The following is a 14,103-nucleotide window of genomic DNA, read 5'->3' on the forward strand; positions in this document are numbered from 1 at the left end:
TCTGGTTATGACAGCAAAATGAAAAAGGCTGTAACGTCTCCATAGCTACCTAAAAAGTACTTGTAAAATGCTGGTGGAAGAGAGTGCCCTGGAATTATCCCATGCATTCCTTGCACGCAGACTGAAAATGGTTTGCATTAGTTAAGTAATCGCTGCACGCTTGTCCGGTGAGCAATGTTTGGTTACTGCAATAAATTTTTGTTCCTTAAACCCTGTGAAGCTGAAAAAATGAATTTGTTTTACATAGAAAACAAACTGACCTGAACTCTCTCTAGATGAACTGATTGTAAATGGACCAGCTTAATCCAGCTTGTTTTTTTTCTCATGTTTCATGTAGCATCTGAAAAGAGACAGCTTGTGGCAAATTAGCCAGGGTGAGGCTACAAAAAGATTGAATTATTCCTGTTTGAACAGTTCCCAGCATGCAAGCACTTGCTGCTTGGCTTGTACATCATTTGGCTTGCCAGGGCTGCTGTGATTGAGGTGAAAGTAAATAACCTCCAACTGGAAATCTTGCTCTTGCTATAAATGGTGATTTATTCGTTCACCAGTGAAAATGCCACAGAGATATGATGAACAAAATCTGTAGTTGCTGTGTGTTTGGCTTTCTTGCAACAGATGTCCCTCCCTGTTGCATTGCTGAGCGGAGAAGCTGTTGAACACTTTCTCCTGTGCTGTCCTAGGAAGTCATTTTGCTGCTGGTGGAACCTGGCACTGGTGTGGAAATGCAGCTGTCAGAACAGAGGCGTTGTGCTTGGCGTGTGTGCTTGCCTCACTCTGGGGCATGGCAGCAGGAAAACAGGCAGCAGAGTTGGGCCTGCCCTCTTTAGGCAGGGCTGAGCTGACTGTGGGGCGCCTGGAAATGCGAAGAGTTGGAACAAGGGGTTGTTCTGTATGGGCTTGCCTTGATACACTGGTGTATCTCTGCGCCTCTTTCAGAGGGGAAGGACTCTGCAGTTTTGAGAGCCACAATATAAGAAGGATGTGGAGCTCTCAGAGAATGTCCAAAGGAGAGACATGGAGATGGTGAAGGGCCTGGAGGTGAAGCCACACAAGAAGCACCTGAGGGCACTTGGTCTGTTCAGCTGGAGAAGAGCAGACTGAGGTCAGAGCTCACAGCAGTTCTGCAGCTTCCTCACGAGGGGAAGAGGAGGGGCAGGCCCTGAGCTCTGCTCTGTGTGACCAGGGACAGGACCCAGGGAACGGCTGGAGCTGTGTCAGGGTGAATATCAGGGAAAGGGTCTTCCCCCCAGCAGATGCTGGGGCACTGAGCAGGTTCCCCGGGGAATGGTCACAGCCCAAAGGCTGTCATAGCTCCAGGAGCATTTGGACAACAACCTCGGGCACAGCGGAGGATTCCTGGGGCTGTCCTGTGCAGGTCAGGAATTGGATTTTGATGATCCTTGTGGGTCTTCCCTGCTCAGCTCATTCTATGGCTAAAAAGGGTAGGGAAGCTACAGCACATGTGGTAGTTTGGGATCAGCTACCCGGTTGTTTAGGATGGTGTATCCAGCTGGACTGCTGAGGCTAAATTGGAATTTGGCTGTGATACTGCAGTTAATTTCTCTTCTTACTAAAAATGCTCTATATCATTTTCCAATGGCTGTGGTAATTAGGCCTGGCTTTGTGGTTGCACATGGTGAGGAAGAACATTTCTGTTCCTCAGATCCAGCTGTGTTCACGTAGCTCCTGCAGAGCGTGCATTTAGGAGCAAAACAGGGGATCTGTCTCTCTCTGTGTTAAAAGGAAGGAATGGGATCCTACCACCTTCCCTCTGAGCGTTACTTTGTTGTCTCTTTGCCCTAAGATGTGGAGCCATTTGTGGGTGAGGTGTTACTCGCTGTAAGCACAGTGAGAAATAGGAGTGCTTTCTATTAAATACCTGCTAGAGCCAATGACAGCACCATTTCTGCTTCTAGTCAGACTTCCACTTTGCATTGTTTGACTTGCCTTGAGTCTTTGGAAGAGAGAGGTGGTTGGGGATGGAGACCCAGTGATGGTCTAAATGGAGATGCCTTTGCTGATGTCCCTTTTGCCTGGGCAAGCTGCTAGGGGGATGGCTGGGAAAGGGAGGAGGACACCCTGGTGTGGAAGGGGTGGTGGGGTTTCTGCTGCTGAAGTCCTTGGGCATGGAAGTGAGGGGCAAGGTAACAGGTCCCCAGGGAATGTAGGAGAGCTGGGCTGGGCTCATTGGGTGGTGAGAGCCCCACCTGAGCTGCTGCAGAGCAGGGAACCTTGCTGGCTTTTGGAGTTTGCAGTGCCACCTGCCATATGGTCCATCCTCTCTGTGCATGTCCCTGCCCTCCCACAGGCACACAGGGAAATTCAGAGTGCTGTAATTTGTGGTGTCCTTCCTTCAGTCCTTCCTGTCTTGCCTGTGCTGCAAAGTTCTGAGGCAGACGTTTTCCTCTGGTATCTAGGTCCTCATGCCTGGATTTTGTTGATGTTTATACAGAAGCATGAGGGCAGCCAGAGGTTCTGCAGGGTCTGATAGAAGCCATACATGAAATTAATCCAAATTAAACTGTTAGTCATTCCCTGATAAACAGGAGGTTACAGCGCAGACTCAACATGTTGCATAGCTTTGAGACTATGAAAAATGAAATGGGAATCCTCCTGTAAAAGCTGGCTGTCCCTGTTTGAGGCCTGATGAGGTTTTGAGATGAGCCAGTACACCAAACTCGCTGTGTAGGCGTTTGTGGGAGATGAGGCAGATTTCTGGGAGGGGACTGTGGGTGCAGGGAGGCAGAGAAGTGCTGGAGATGAAATAAAGTAACTTAAAATCTATGGGGCTGCTCATGGTCAATCTATGGACCTCTAGACACTCCTCTGTGTGGAGGAGGGAGAGGTCAGGTTGTGTGTCCCACTAGTGTGGGCCAAACTGGAGCTGCTTTTGCTTATATGATGGGATTTTGTGTGCCGGTCTGCATGCCAGCTTCCTCCTGGTGCTCCACAGCTGTGGAGCATGTGGCAGGGATGTGGCAGGCAGGGGAGAACAGTCTGGACAGGGCAGCTTTCCAGTGAGTGGGTGACAGCCCTATTCTTGTTGCAGAGCCTCTGGTGGGGCTTAGAAATGCTGGAGGCTGATTAATGGCCAGATTCTCGATGTGAAGCAAGGAGTTTGAAACTGCAGGTCAGCCCAGGAATGCAGCAGTGCTTCTCCAAGGGGAAGAGCTGCCTCTCCTGCCCACATGGAGCTTGTGTTGGTCTGGTGGCTGTAAATAGACCTGCAGCCTTTCTGCAGAGCTCTGATAGCCGTGGAGAGGCAGCTTCTGAGTGGGACACTGATTCTTAGCTGTGATCCTGTGTGCAACACAGCCTGGAGGAAAGGAGCAATTCTGTATTACAGTCTTTAAGGCAAGCATATTGATCTCTTTCAACACTGCTTATGAATAAAGGATCAAGGAAATACTGCTGGTGGCAAGGAATGAACTTTCTAATTCCATGCTTGTGGGTCCCTCCTTCCCATGGGCTGTATGCTTGGCACTTGAACCATACTAACTACTTGTGTTTGGAATTCCGAAGAAGAGGCTTCCCCTCTAGACTTCTTATTGCAATTTACATCTGTGAAGCTGAATGCAGATGCTGCCAGCCAGGCTGTGGAGATTCATGTCCAGCTGTGTATGTACAGAGAGGGAGAGATGTTATTTTGGCATCTGCAAAGGCAGCTTACTAAAAATAGGCTAAAGCCCATGAACCCGGGAGTGAAAGTAGTTGTCCCTTAAGTCTCACTTGATGCATCTTTGGTTTTTTTCTGCCCTGAGAAATATTTGTTTGGAGTATGCTCCATGTCTCAGCGTTTGCAGAAAAGCCAGCTGTGTTCTTGCTGGAGCTGCTGTTGTGTGGACAGGGTCAGACTGAGCTCTTAATTCCACCACTCATTGCCTTTGAGACTGGGATAAGTTGCCTTCCTTGTTTTCACTGCTTTCCTGCTATCATGGCTTTTGTCTGGCTTCTTGAAGCCTTCATGCTGTGTGAGGGCAGACAGAAATCCTGTCTGAGCAGGAGCAACACTTTTTGAGGAGGCACTGTGTTGCTAGAGGACACAAAAAGAATTATACTCACACAGTTAAGTCATCAGGGCAAAAAGAAGGGAAGTTTATTTTCTTGACTTTGCTTATATAGATTCTGGCCGATGACCAGGGATTGGGGAATAAGGCTGACACCTCTCCACCCCACTGGTCACACTAGAAGTCTATCAATTGTCCTTCCTCCAAGGAGGAATGCGAAAACAATAATTTTGTTTATGTTACAATCCGTGAGGACTCCAGTACAAAAATGTAAACGATCAGAAGGCGAAAAGAATATGGCAACAGCACTGCCAGTCAAGTGGCACGTGAAGAGGTCAGTGTGTCACAGCAAGGCCTCTCCAGTCACTGAGGCTGCTGGCCCTGGCCGTGTTTTGTGGGTTTGTTACAGGCAATTCCTCACACACACGTAGCAGCCTTTGCTCCTGAGCTGCTTCGTGTCTCGAGTCCTTTCCGTACCTTGGTGCTGTCTTTCCCTGCATCTCTTCCTCTCGTGTGTGCATCCTTTGAACTGACCTGTGCCAAGGAGTCCCTGCCAAGACCTCGTGCAGGTGTTGGGAGTGGAACTGCCAGGCTTCCTCCTACACAAGGCTGGGGCCTCCGGCAGTGCAGAGCTGGCTTCGTTTTCAGGAAAACAGAATAAAGCAGGACGGTATTAACTTGTCTTCACAGAGCTGATCCTGGCTGCAGCTTAGCGGGGTCATAGCTGGTAGAGAGAGGGACTTCCAGATTTTAATGCTGTGAAGAGAGAGCCTGTGCTTGGCTGTGTCTTCATAATTGTTTTCTTTCATTGACTGTGCGCCTGGAATAGTAGGGAGGTAGTGTTACATTTCTGGATAATGCTTTGAGCAAGGTCTGCTGTCAGAACAGCTTGATAAACTGCTTACTGTGATGCAGAATGCTAGTCTGTCATTTTGCAAATTGAATTGCTGGAAAGCTCTTACGATTATTAAAAGATACTTTGTGTTAATTTAATTTCCTGTAAAAGACACAGGCTGGGTGATTTAAAGAAACAAAGCAAATGCTTAATCAAGGTAAAAGCAAAAACTTCATATCTGTACATATGTAAATCTTAAATATTGCATACTTCCAATGGCATCCTGTGCAGGGACAACGTAAAAAATTATACAGAAACCCCCTCTACTTTAAAATTCGTCAGTTTTGAAGAAAGCTGGAAAATGAGTAATGAAATCCAGGCAAAGCAGGAATGAAGAAAATGTTGGTTTAATATCTTCTCTGAGTGATGAGAAGCAGGAAATTTTCCCCTCATTGTGTTTTAAATGAGTTTAAAGCTGTGTTCCAGACAGCTTGTGAACAATCAGGATTCAGGGGTGGTTTTGTGAGCAGAAGGGCTATTATCTGGGCTTTCTGGCTGGGTTCCAGCTCAAGGAATCTCAGCTGGGGTGAAATGCCTCCTTGCTATAGGCAGGCATAACTGTTGCCTCCTCTCCGTGTTCCTCAGGGACCAGCAGCCTCTCCTCCCACTTTTTCATGCTGATGTCCTTCAGAACCGAGTTAAGCTCGAGTGATCTCACCCACATACATTGAACGTGGCTTCTGCTGGCAGTGAAGGGCTTGTGTGCCCAAAATACTGAACGATTGTCTGGCCACTCTACCCGTGCTGAGCGGCTGAAGAGAGGTGTTCTCAGCTGTGTGTCCCAGTGGGACTGGCCCCTCTCAAATGAGTCAAACATGAGTGATCTTGGACATCCTTTGAAGGAAGGATGCTGCTCTGGAGAGCAGTAGCTGTGCTTTTAAGGATGCTGAGGGGTCTGAAAGCTCTGCTGTAATTATATACAGCACTAAACTTTTAAAACAAATATATAAAAATATGTGTACAAATGTTGTGTTGCTTTCTGAGTTTGTCCACAGGGAATTGTGTTGAAAATAGTTGGAGAGCTTTGGGGTCCCTGGGTGTTGGTTGCCAGCAGTGGTGCTTAGGCACTGCTTAAATGTACTTAATCAAACATTTGCCTGTGTCTCCTGCCAATTGAAGTTAAGTGTCATGCTCGAATTCAAGATGTAGATAGAGGGCAAGTCAGGGACAGTGCTGGAGTTAATTCTTCACTATAGACAAACTCTCTGGTAATCAGTCTGTTTATCTAAGTCCTGCAGCAGTTTAGCATTCCTGTTCTGCTGTTCCCTTTGCCTGTACTCTCCCCTCCTGCTGCGCTGCTGTTCAAAGTCCGTCTGGCCTCGGAAGCGGCTCTGCCTGTCGATAACACATCAAGTGATGTTCCTGGGGCTGTGTGTGCTCTATAAAGTGCATTGCGTGGATAGCTGCTTGTATCGTTTCCAAATGTTTTTCCTTGCAAGAAGACTACTAATGCAGCGGTGTTCATCATGAACTGAATTTTTCACTTAGTGTTATTTCTCTTACAAATACCCGACCCTGGGAGCAAGGTTGCTCTGTGTGTGTGTATCTAGGTGGTGTTTTATTAACTGTGTTTTGTTGAAGAGCTTTGCTGTGTCCCGTTGCTGCTGATTCTGCTCTAAAGGAGTCATAGAATGGCCTGAGTTAGAAAAGACCTTAAACATCACCTAGTTCCAACCCTCCTGTCAAGGGAGCACCTTCCAGTATCCCAGGTTGCTCCAAGCCCTGTCCAGCCTGGCCTTGGACACTTCCAGGGATGAGACCAGCCACAGCTTCTCTGGACAACCTGTGCCAGGGCCTCACCACCCTCACAGGGAACCATTTCTTCCTAATTTCCAATGTAACCCCACGCTCTTTCAGTTTAAAGCCATTCCTCCTTGCCCTGTCTGTCAGTACCTGCCCTTGCCAGAAGTCTCTCTCCAGCTCTCTTGTAGCCCCAGGAAGTCTGGAGACCTGAGTCCCAAGAGAATCCTGCTACCATGTGTGACTTGAGCGGATCCCCTTTGCAGGACAGCTCCAAAGCGTGGTTCCCTGCCCCTGTAGCCCAGGATGTCTCAGGTGGGGTGAGGGGTTCCTGTGCTGGGCTCTGTGTGTGTGTAGCATGGCTGTGCCCAGCCGTCCCCAGGCCGTGACCCTCCTAGTGTTCCTGAACTGAAAGCTGCAGGTCACAGGAAGTACAGCTGCATCGCTTGGAATCTCCTCAGTTCTTGAAAAGGATTTCCTGGGAACAAAGGCTCTTATTGCTCTTTTTCTTCAATTTGTTGTTTTGGGTATTTTTTTCTTCTTCTTCTGCCTGCTAATAATCTTGGCTTCTTGTTCACTGTTCTCTCCCTTTTTAAGGAGGCTGAGGAAATAATGGTTTCCTTGTTTTGTTTTTTTTTTTTTTTTTTAATTCTGAATTAAGTTTGCTGTGGTATCTCTAGGGCAAATAAATCTCCTTTTTGCTTCTTCCTGGCTCAAGAATATCTTTAATTTAAGAGAAACTATAAATCTGAAATAACAAAAATTACAGTTTGACCTTTATTAGTTAGGAAAATAGTGATGTAATGAAGTGGTTACTGAGAAGAATCAGTGGGAACAATCGCATGGCCCTTTACTTGTCTGTTTCCTGGCTCTGCTTTCCAGAGAGCCCCATGCTTTGCCAAAATTGGGTTTTAGCCAGTGCAACCATAGGGCTCTAAGTTTGCTTTGGTATCTGCCCTTACCCAAATGATCAGTTCCATGAAATTTAGATTGAGCAAAGGCAGAGGGAACAACTGGTGAGGGGTTGCAGCAGAGTTCCTTGCTGCCCCATCTGTCCCAGGACAATCTCACCCCACTGGAGCCGCATGCCAGATGTGCCTGCCTATAGCACAGCCCTTCTTCCCCCCGGCCAGGCAGTCTGGAGCAGGAGGGCAGTGGGCCATGGGGATAACCTCTCCTTGCAGCCCAGGTTAGGGCGGCATCCTTGTGAGGAGGGCTCTCAGGTGGCCATACTTCTTTCCTTTTCCCACCCCGCCCCGCCCCTTCGCATCATCTTGGGGATAATTGCAGCTGTTTGGGGAGCAGAGAGCTCCAGCTGCTGAATCAGTGGGCACATGCATGTTTGGATTGTTCTCCCTCAGGGTTTGGGACTAGACTGTGTCTTCACAAGCCAACTGTAAAGGATTTGTGACTGACATGAAAAGACCTGGAAAACCTTAAAAATTGGTTTAGCTTTGCCCTGGTGCCTTCTCCTGCTTTCATGGCATACAGGTGTGAGCATCAGAACTTGGCTTTCTGGGACTAATTCAGCCTTGGCTTGAGGAAATGAGTATTTAGATGGTACTCCATTAAGTCAGTGCTATAGCTTTTTTACAAAATGCCCTTTGAATCAAACTTGGTTCCTTTATGCTGAGATAGAGCAAATGATCAGTGTTGGCCTGGGTTTGCAGACTCCCCTGCTTATCTTGTTCAGTGCTCTCTTCCTTCCTTGACTTTACAGTGCTATTGAGTCATACCTCATTGGGTCCTGTGGTGTGCATGGCTGCCATGTGGAAAATCATCTGCAATCCTCAATCTACTGCAAATCTGTTGGAAAACCTTATTGTTCAGCTTAAACAAGGAGTTGAAGAGACTTGTAGTGGCTCACTGACCTTTTGAAAACACACTGAGCATGGATTGTGCAAAGTTCAGTCTTCAAAACCATATCCTGCACGCTGGTGTGTTTGTTTGGTTTTATCTGTGCTAACAAAGCTTATTTTAAACTCAGTATCGGCATCCTAGTATGAAGGCTCCAATATTACCTCTGGATTTATTACAGCCAACTTCACCGTGTTGGATTTGCATAGGCTTAACAAGGTTACAATGTACAAGTTTAATTAAAAGTAGTAGAGCCTTTGGATAGGAAGTCAAAACCACTATTGTTAATACTGTACAATTAAGTTTCTCAGTACCTAGCTAGTAATTACACAAAATTCATTGTAGTGTGGAAAGACTGTTTGGAAGCAGAAGCACAGAGGCATGCAGAAGGAGATTTTTGCAAATACCAACTGCCTGAATTGTTCTGCATTTAAAAAAACATTTTCTCCCTTTTGTTGAAAGTAGTACTGTTTCTGCTGTTTGGAATTTGTAACTACAGCCTATTCCTTCGCTTGGCATGGGTGGTTTTAAACAGCTAAAGCTTTGAGGTTTGTGTGTCATGAGGTGCTGCAATCAGTCATTAATTTTCTCTTCCTTGGTGAGTGTTTACGGAAATTTTGAGGGCTCAGTGAAGACTTGGACTCATCCAGAAGCAAAATCATCTGTCGTGAACACTCTTGGATTGCAGGGAAGGCTGGATACAGATCTGTATTCCATGTTGTCAACTGACTTGTAGGGAGTGGTAGTTAGTGCAAGACAGTGATTATTTCAGCAGTGACCTTTTCAGCATCAAGCATTCTTATTGCCCAAAAACTGTTGGAAAAGCTATAGTCTTTAAGGTCTGGATTGCACGCACAGGACTGGGGTCTAAGCACAGAATAGCAGCTCTGGGTTTAGGCTGTCTTTTGTTGCCTTCCCTGAGGGAAGCCTGGAACAATGAGGTGAAGAGGTGTGCTGGAGCTCCTGAATGGGTTGGTAGCAGAGTCCTGAACCCGAAGCCAGAAGGCAGAGCAGGCTGTAGTGTGATCACCAGACAGTAATTCTGGAGCCACGGCTCTGGGCAGACGCACAAGTGCATCGCTCTCCTGCCGCGTGTGGTGCTGGCGTCTGTCCTGCTCCCCTGTCCTGTGCTCATCGTGAGCGTTAGGTAAACTCCATTTACCCTGCTCTGTGTGGAGAGTTGAATTCTTCAGTGCTGCAGTGGAGGAGTTATTTTAAGAAGGAAGTTCATGGATTTCTTTTGGCAGGTAACTGGGAGTAAACTCGAAGATGTAAAGCTTCCTAAATTACTCATCTTTTCCACACAAAACTGGGTAAAACGTAGAGCTTGTCTCAGACTTTTTTTTTATGAACAAATGTATCTGGCATCAGACTGAACATCTGAAAGAAACTTCTGGGAAGGAGCGCCTTGGAATAAACAGCAAATGAAATAATTTTACAGCCCTCTTTTGTATTACCAGGGGAGGAGGAGAGTGATTACTTCTTAGCAAATTAGTCTACATAAAAGAACTCTATATAAAGATTATAAGTGCCCTAATGAGTAATAATCAGTGACGCAAGCAGAAAGGGGAAATGCATTATCGCCCTTGCTGCCATGTCTGTGAGGATTACTGGGCTTTAATGAGGACCTGCAGGAAGCTCTTTCAGTAATTCCATCTTGCAGGAGGTGATCTCTCAGCCTGCAGGTCCCCAGCTTGCATGAAGAGTGGGGGAAATCCTGAATTACAAAACAACGTGGTGTTGCATGTTGGGAGCCCAGTGCTTGAGATGCCTTCTGTGCAGAAGAGAGGTAGCCAGTATCTCCGTGTGGCAAGTTGTGCAGTGCTGCACACAGCTTATACATATCTTCCCAATTTGTCCTTCTCTTCCCTGCATTTCATTTCTTGTGTTCTCCTGGTCCATCAGTACCACCCTCTGTAGAGCACTGCATTGATGTAGTCCTCTCTTATGCTGGTCTTGATCTGCAGAGCCCCAGATTTAGAAGAGAGTACCCGTTCAGTGTCTCCTAGACCTTGTCTTTGCTGGGTTAGAGAGATGCTAGATACCTCAGGATAGTAAACAAGGAATGTATGGGAAGTGAAGGTTGTGCTGCAGCTCAGCAGCTAAGGGGTTTCATAGAAATCAAAATTTTTGCAGTGTTTTGTGAGTGATGACTTGCCCTGTAGATAAAGCAGGAGCTATCGTTTACTGTCTGGTCAGGTATGGAAAGCTATTCTCTTCCCTCATAAGTTTATAGGATGCTTAGAGGAAATTTCAGGAGAAAAGGAGCTGAGACAGAAGCCCCATCTTTGAATAAGTCTCTCATGTTTTTTGTGGAGAGGTCTCTAACGAGACTAAATGACTGTGTACAGTAATGAGGGCGGCTTTGGATTGCAGGAGGTGAGAGATATGTGGTGACTTTCCCTGAAAAGCCCTCTTGGAATGACCTTCTCCTGCCTCCATTGCTTCCACCATCCCCTCCATGGGACAGCAGCACGTGCTCCTGGGTATGGCTCAAAGGCACAAGACCCTGCAGCCTTCCAGCGTGTCGTGGGGTGACTGTGTATGCCCAATCGTCTGTTGGGTGCAGGGGGGAGGGCAAGCGCGGTTTGTTTTTCCCCAGGAAAACTCTGCTCATCGGAGTGACCTTGAAGCGGGGGAGCTGGAACACAGCAAGACAAAAGAAGCTCTGGTTTTTTTCCCCAGCAGTTAGTTAGTTTAGTACTAGCGTAGTTAGACGCTGTAGAATAGCTGAAGCTTTTTGCTTTTTTTTTCTTTTTCTTTTTTTGTCCTTTTTTCCTTCCTTTTTGCTTTTTTTGCCCTCTCCTCGGAACTGTTCCAACCTCTCCAGACTAAGGACCTGGGGAAGCACCGGGGGCCTCCACAGGGGATCCACCCCACCAAGACCAGCCCTGCACATCTCCTTTTCTCCCAGCGTCAGCAGAGACGGAGCGGTGGAGCACAGTGACGACCCTCAAGAGGAGACTTTCTTTAAGTTTGTTATCCCTCCGTAAGCGGCACGAAGCTCTTGTCATCGGGTATTGTGCTGGGAGTGCTTTGCCTGTTTAATAAACAGGTTTTTTCCACTTCTCTCTGAGGAAATCTTTTTTCCCGAACCGGTTGGAGGAGGGGAGGGGGGCGCCGTGGGAGGGTTTCTCCCAAAATCTGCCTAAAACCACCACACAGCGAGAGGCTTAGGTTTCACCCAGCCCTTCTGCACACGCGATAGATCTTCCTGTGCTCCACTACCTCTCCTGAAGATGGCCCCTTCCACAGTTTCCCTGATGGAAAATAATCAGTTTAAGTGATGTTGAAGTCTTTTTTTACACAGCAGTTAAAAATCTGTTTAGGTGAATTGTTGGATTTTAGGAATATCTGTTTGTAGGATGTTTAATGGAAGCAACCTTGTGTGGGATATATCCTGCTTCTAATATTAGCTCTTCCCTGTGGTAAAGATGGTTATTAGGGGATTTCTAAATGAAGATATAACACAACAAATATATAATGGTGCACTTGTTTACCCTCAGCATCTTCTAAGTAGTGCTTTCACATCTGACCTTTCATTTTGGAGTCTAAGCAAAGTTTGCCTCTTTCCTTAAGAAGACTTGACAACTGCTCTTCCACAAAACAAACCAACCAGCTAAGTATGAAATATATTTATTTATCCATATTTCATGTGAAATATGAAAGTGGCTCTCGTTGTGCTGCTTTCTGCTTGGCTGCTATGGTGGCTAGGGCTCGTTCTTCCACAAGAATGAAAACTGGGGCGATGAAGGAGAGTTTCTTGGACTAAGTTGAGTGGAAAGCTCATAGGTGAAGATGCTGCTTTCTGGGGTCAGATATACAATCAGAGACTGGCTTGGGTTGGGAGAGACCTCAAAGATTATCCAGTTCCAGCCCCCTACTGTGGGCAGGGGCACCTCTCACTCTCCTAGGCTGCTCAGAGCCCTGTCTAGCCTGGCCTTGATATCCCCATCTCACGCCGTTTCAGGATATGGTACAATGAATTTTGTTGGTTGAAATTCATTGGGATTTAAGGCTTATTGTTTTTGTGGAGTAACCTTTATGCCCAGGCTCCGTCTTGTTCCCAGTCCCAGTGTTTTGAAGCTCTTTTCCATAAACCTCTCCACCTTGCTCCTGACAGACTGCACTGCTTGGCACAGAGCCCTGGGCTGTGGATGCCAGCAGCTGCTATTAATAAGAGGAGCCAGGCTATCCCAACTGGAGAGAGATCCTCTCATCACAGGACACATCCGTGCTCCTGGCAGGACCAGCATTTTCTCCATGCTGCCATAAGGACACGTGTTGCTCTTGACCTGGGGTGTTTGCAGGGGCGATGGAGCTGTTGTGGCTGTCCTCCTGTCTGGAGGCTGGCCAAAGTGCCTTCTGTCAAGTGGTGGACGTGGTTTTGCATATTATGACCCTGGAGAGCTTGGGGGAAAGCTGCTGCTGGTGACTTTTTAACTCACCGCGTAATTGGTCTGCAGTTGGAGTGATGGTCTGGAAGTGGAAAATGATTTTGCATCTTGTTTAGCCCCCGGGTCTTGTACTCTGCCTGCATCTTTTCTGTGTCATGAACTACCTCCTTGCTGTTTTTTCTGATAGAAAAGCTGCTTTTTCTGTTGTTGCAAGATGCTGACCTCTTTAAAAAAGGGCAGACTGAAAGCTAATGAAGTTTTTCCTCTGAGAATAATGCTCTCTAATTGTTAGTGAAACTGTTTTTAATACTGGTGGCAACATCCTTGTTTGTTCCTTAACTAAAGTACTGTAATAGGTTAGTTATAAAGCAGATTCCTGAATAAAATTAGGAAGTGGGACTAACTATATTTGCCACTGGTGACCATGGAACTTGCCCTGAGGTTGCTGATGGAGCAGCTGCTGGGCCAGCCAAAGGAGGGAATTGCTGAGTTCCTGCAGCAGAATCTGATCCTGTGAGAGGCTGATTTGGATGTGTCTCCTCTACCTGCATAATAATTTTCCCTAAAGGTGTAGGAATGTGACACCTGCTTGGATCTCTTCACCTTCTGCCAAATGTGGTCAAAACTGACAAGCAAGTTGAAAATTTAATAGGGTGAGGACTGACAAACAACCCTACCACCATATAAGCCTAATTTCTTTAAGAATCCAGGCCAGAAATATGTGCTGAGGGTTTTATTCTGCAGTCATGTGCTTTAAAACTGTGTGGAACAATGTGATTAGTAGAAATGGTATTTTCAGGATCATTTGCAGTGCATATGAAAGCACGACAGCTGAATCCTGTTGTGTGCATGTGTATTAGCATGTAACCAACTTTAAAGGGCTGAAACAACCCAAGTGTTTGCATGGAAAGAAAGCAAAATACATGTATAAAGCTTTTTTGTGAAGCTGGAGAAACATCTAGTTAAGTTGATCCTAATTTCTAGGGTTTTCAACTCTAATCCTTGGGCTGCCTTCTCTTGACAGGGGCAAAAGGATGTTATTTTCTTCCTTTTCTTGGTAAGTGCTTTTGGGTTTTCCTTCTTGCAAAGCTTCCTCCTCACTTCCCAGCTCTGGAAATGCAAGAGTTGGGCTGTGTGTGCTTCAATAACAGGATTCTGTAAGTTTGTGGTGATTGGAGCTGTTTAAGTTCCTTTAAGGAACATC

At 46.5% G+C, this 14,103-nt stretch overlaps 1 protein-coding gene across 21 annotated transcripts in view; it reads left to right on the top strand.

Annotated features, from left to right (window-relative positions):
* The window catches only part of PPFIBP1 (PPFIA binding protein 1), a 102,255-nt gene that overhangs the window by 9,705 nt on the left and 78,447 nt on the right, over positions 1 to 14,103 (top strand). Inside the window, exon 1 of one of the 21 annotated variants that reach the window (XM_040063549.2) lies at positions 11,236 to 11,491. The exons of the other annotated variants lie outside the window; for them this stretch is intronic. The gene's annotated coding sequence lies outside the window, so the exon portion shown is untranslated. Of the gene's footprint in view, positions 1 to 11,235; positions 11,492 to 14,103 lie in introns of those variants that run through there. 21 annotated transcript variants of the gene reach the window in all.

The sequence above is a fragment of the Hirundo rustica genome, chromosome 4 (assembly GCF_015227805.2).
Source record: "Hirundo rustica isolate bHirRus1 chromosome 4, bHirRus1.pri.v3, whole genome shotgun sequence".
In the NCBI taxonomy this organism is placed as follows: domain Eukaryota; kingdom Metazoa; phylum Chordata; class Aves; order Passeriformes; family Hirundinidae; genus Hirundo; species Hirundo rustica.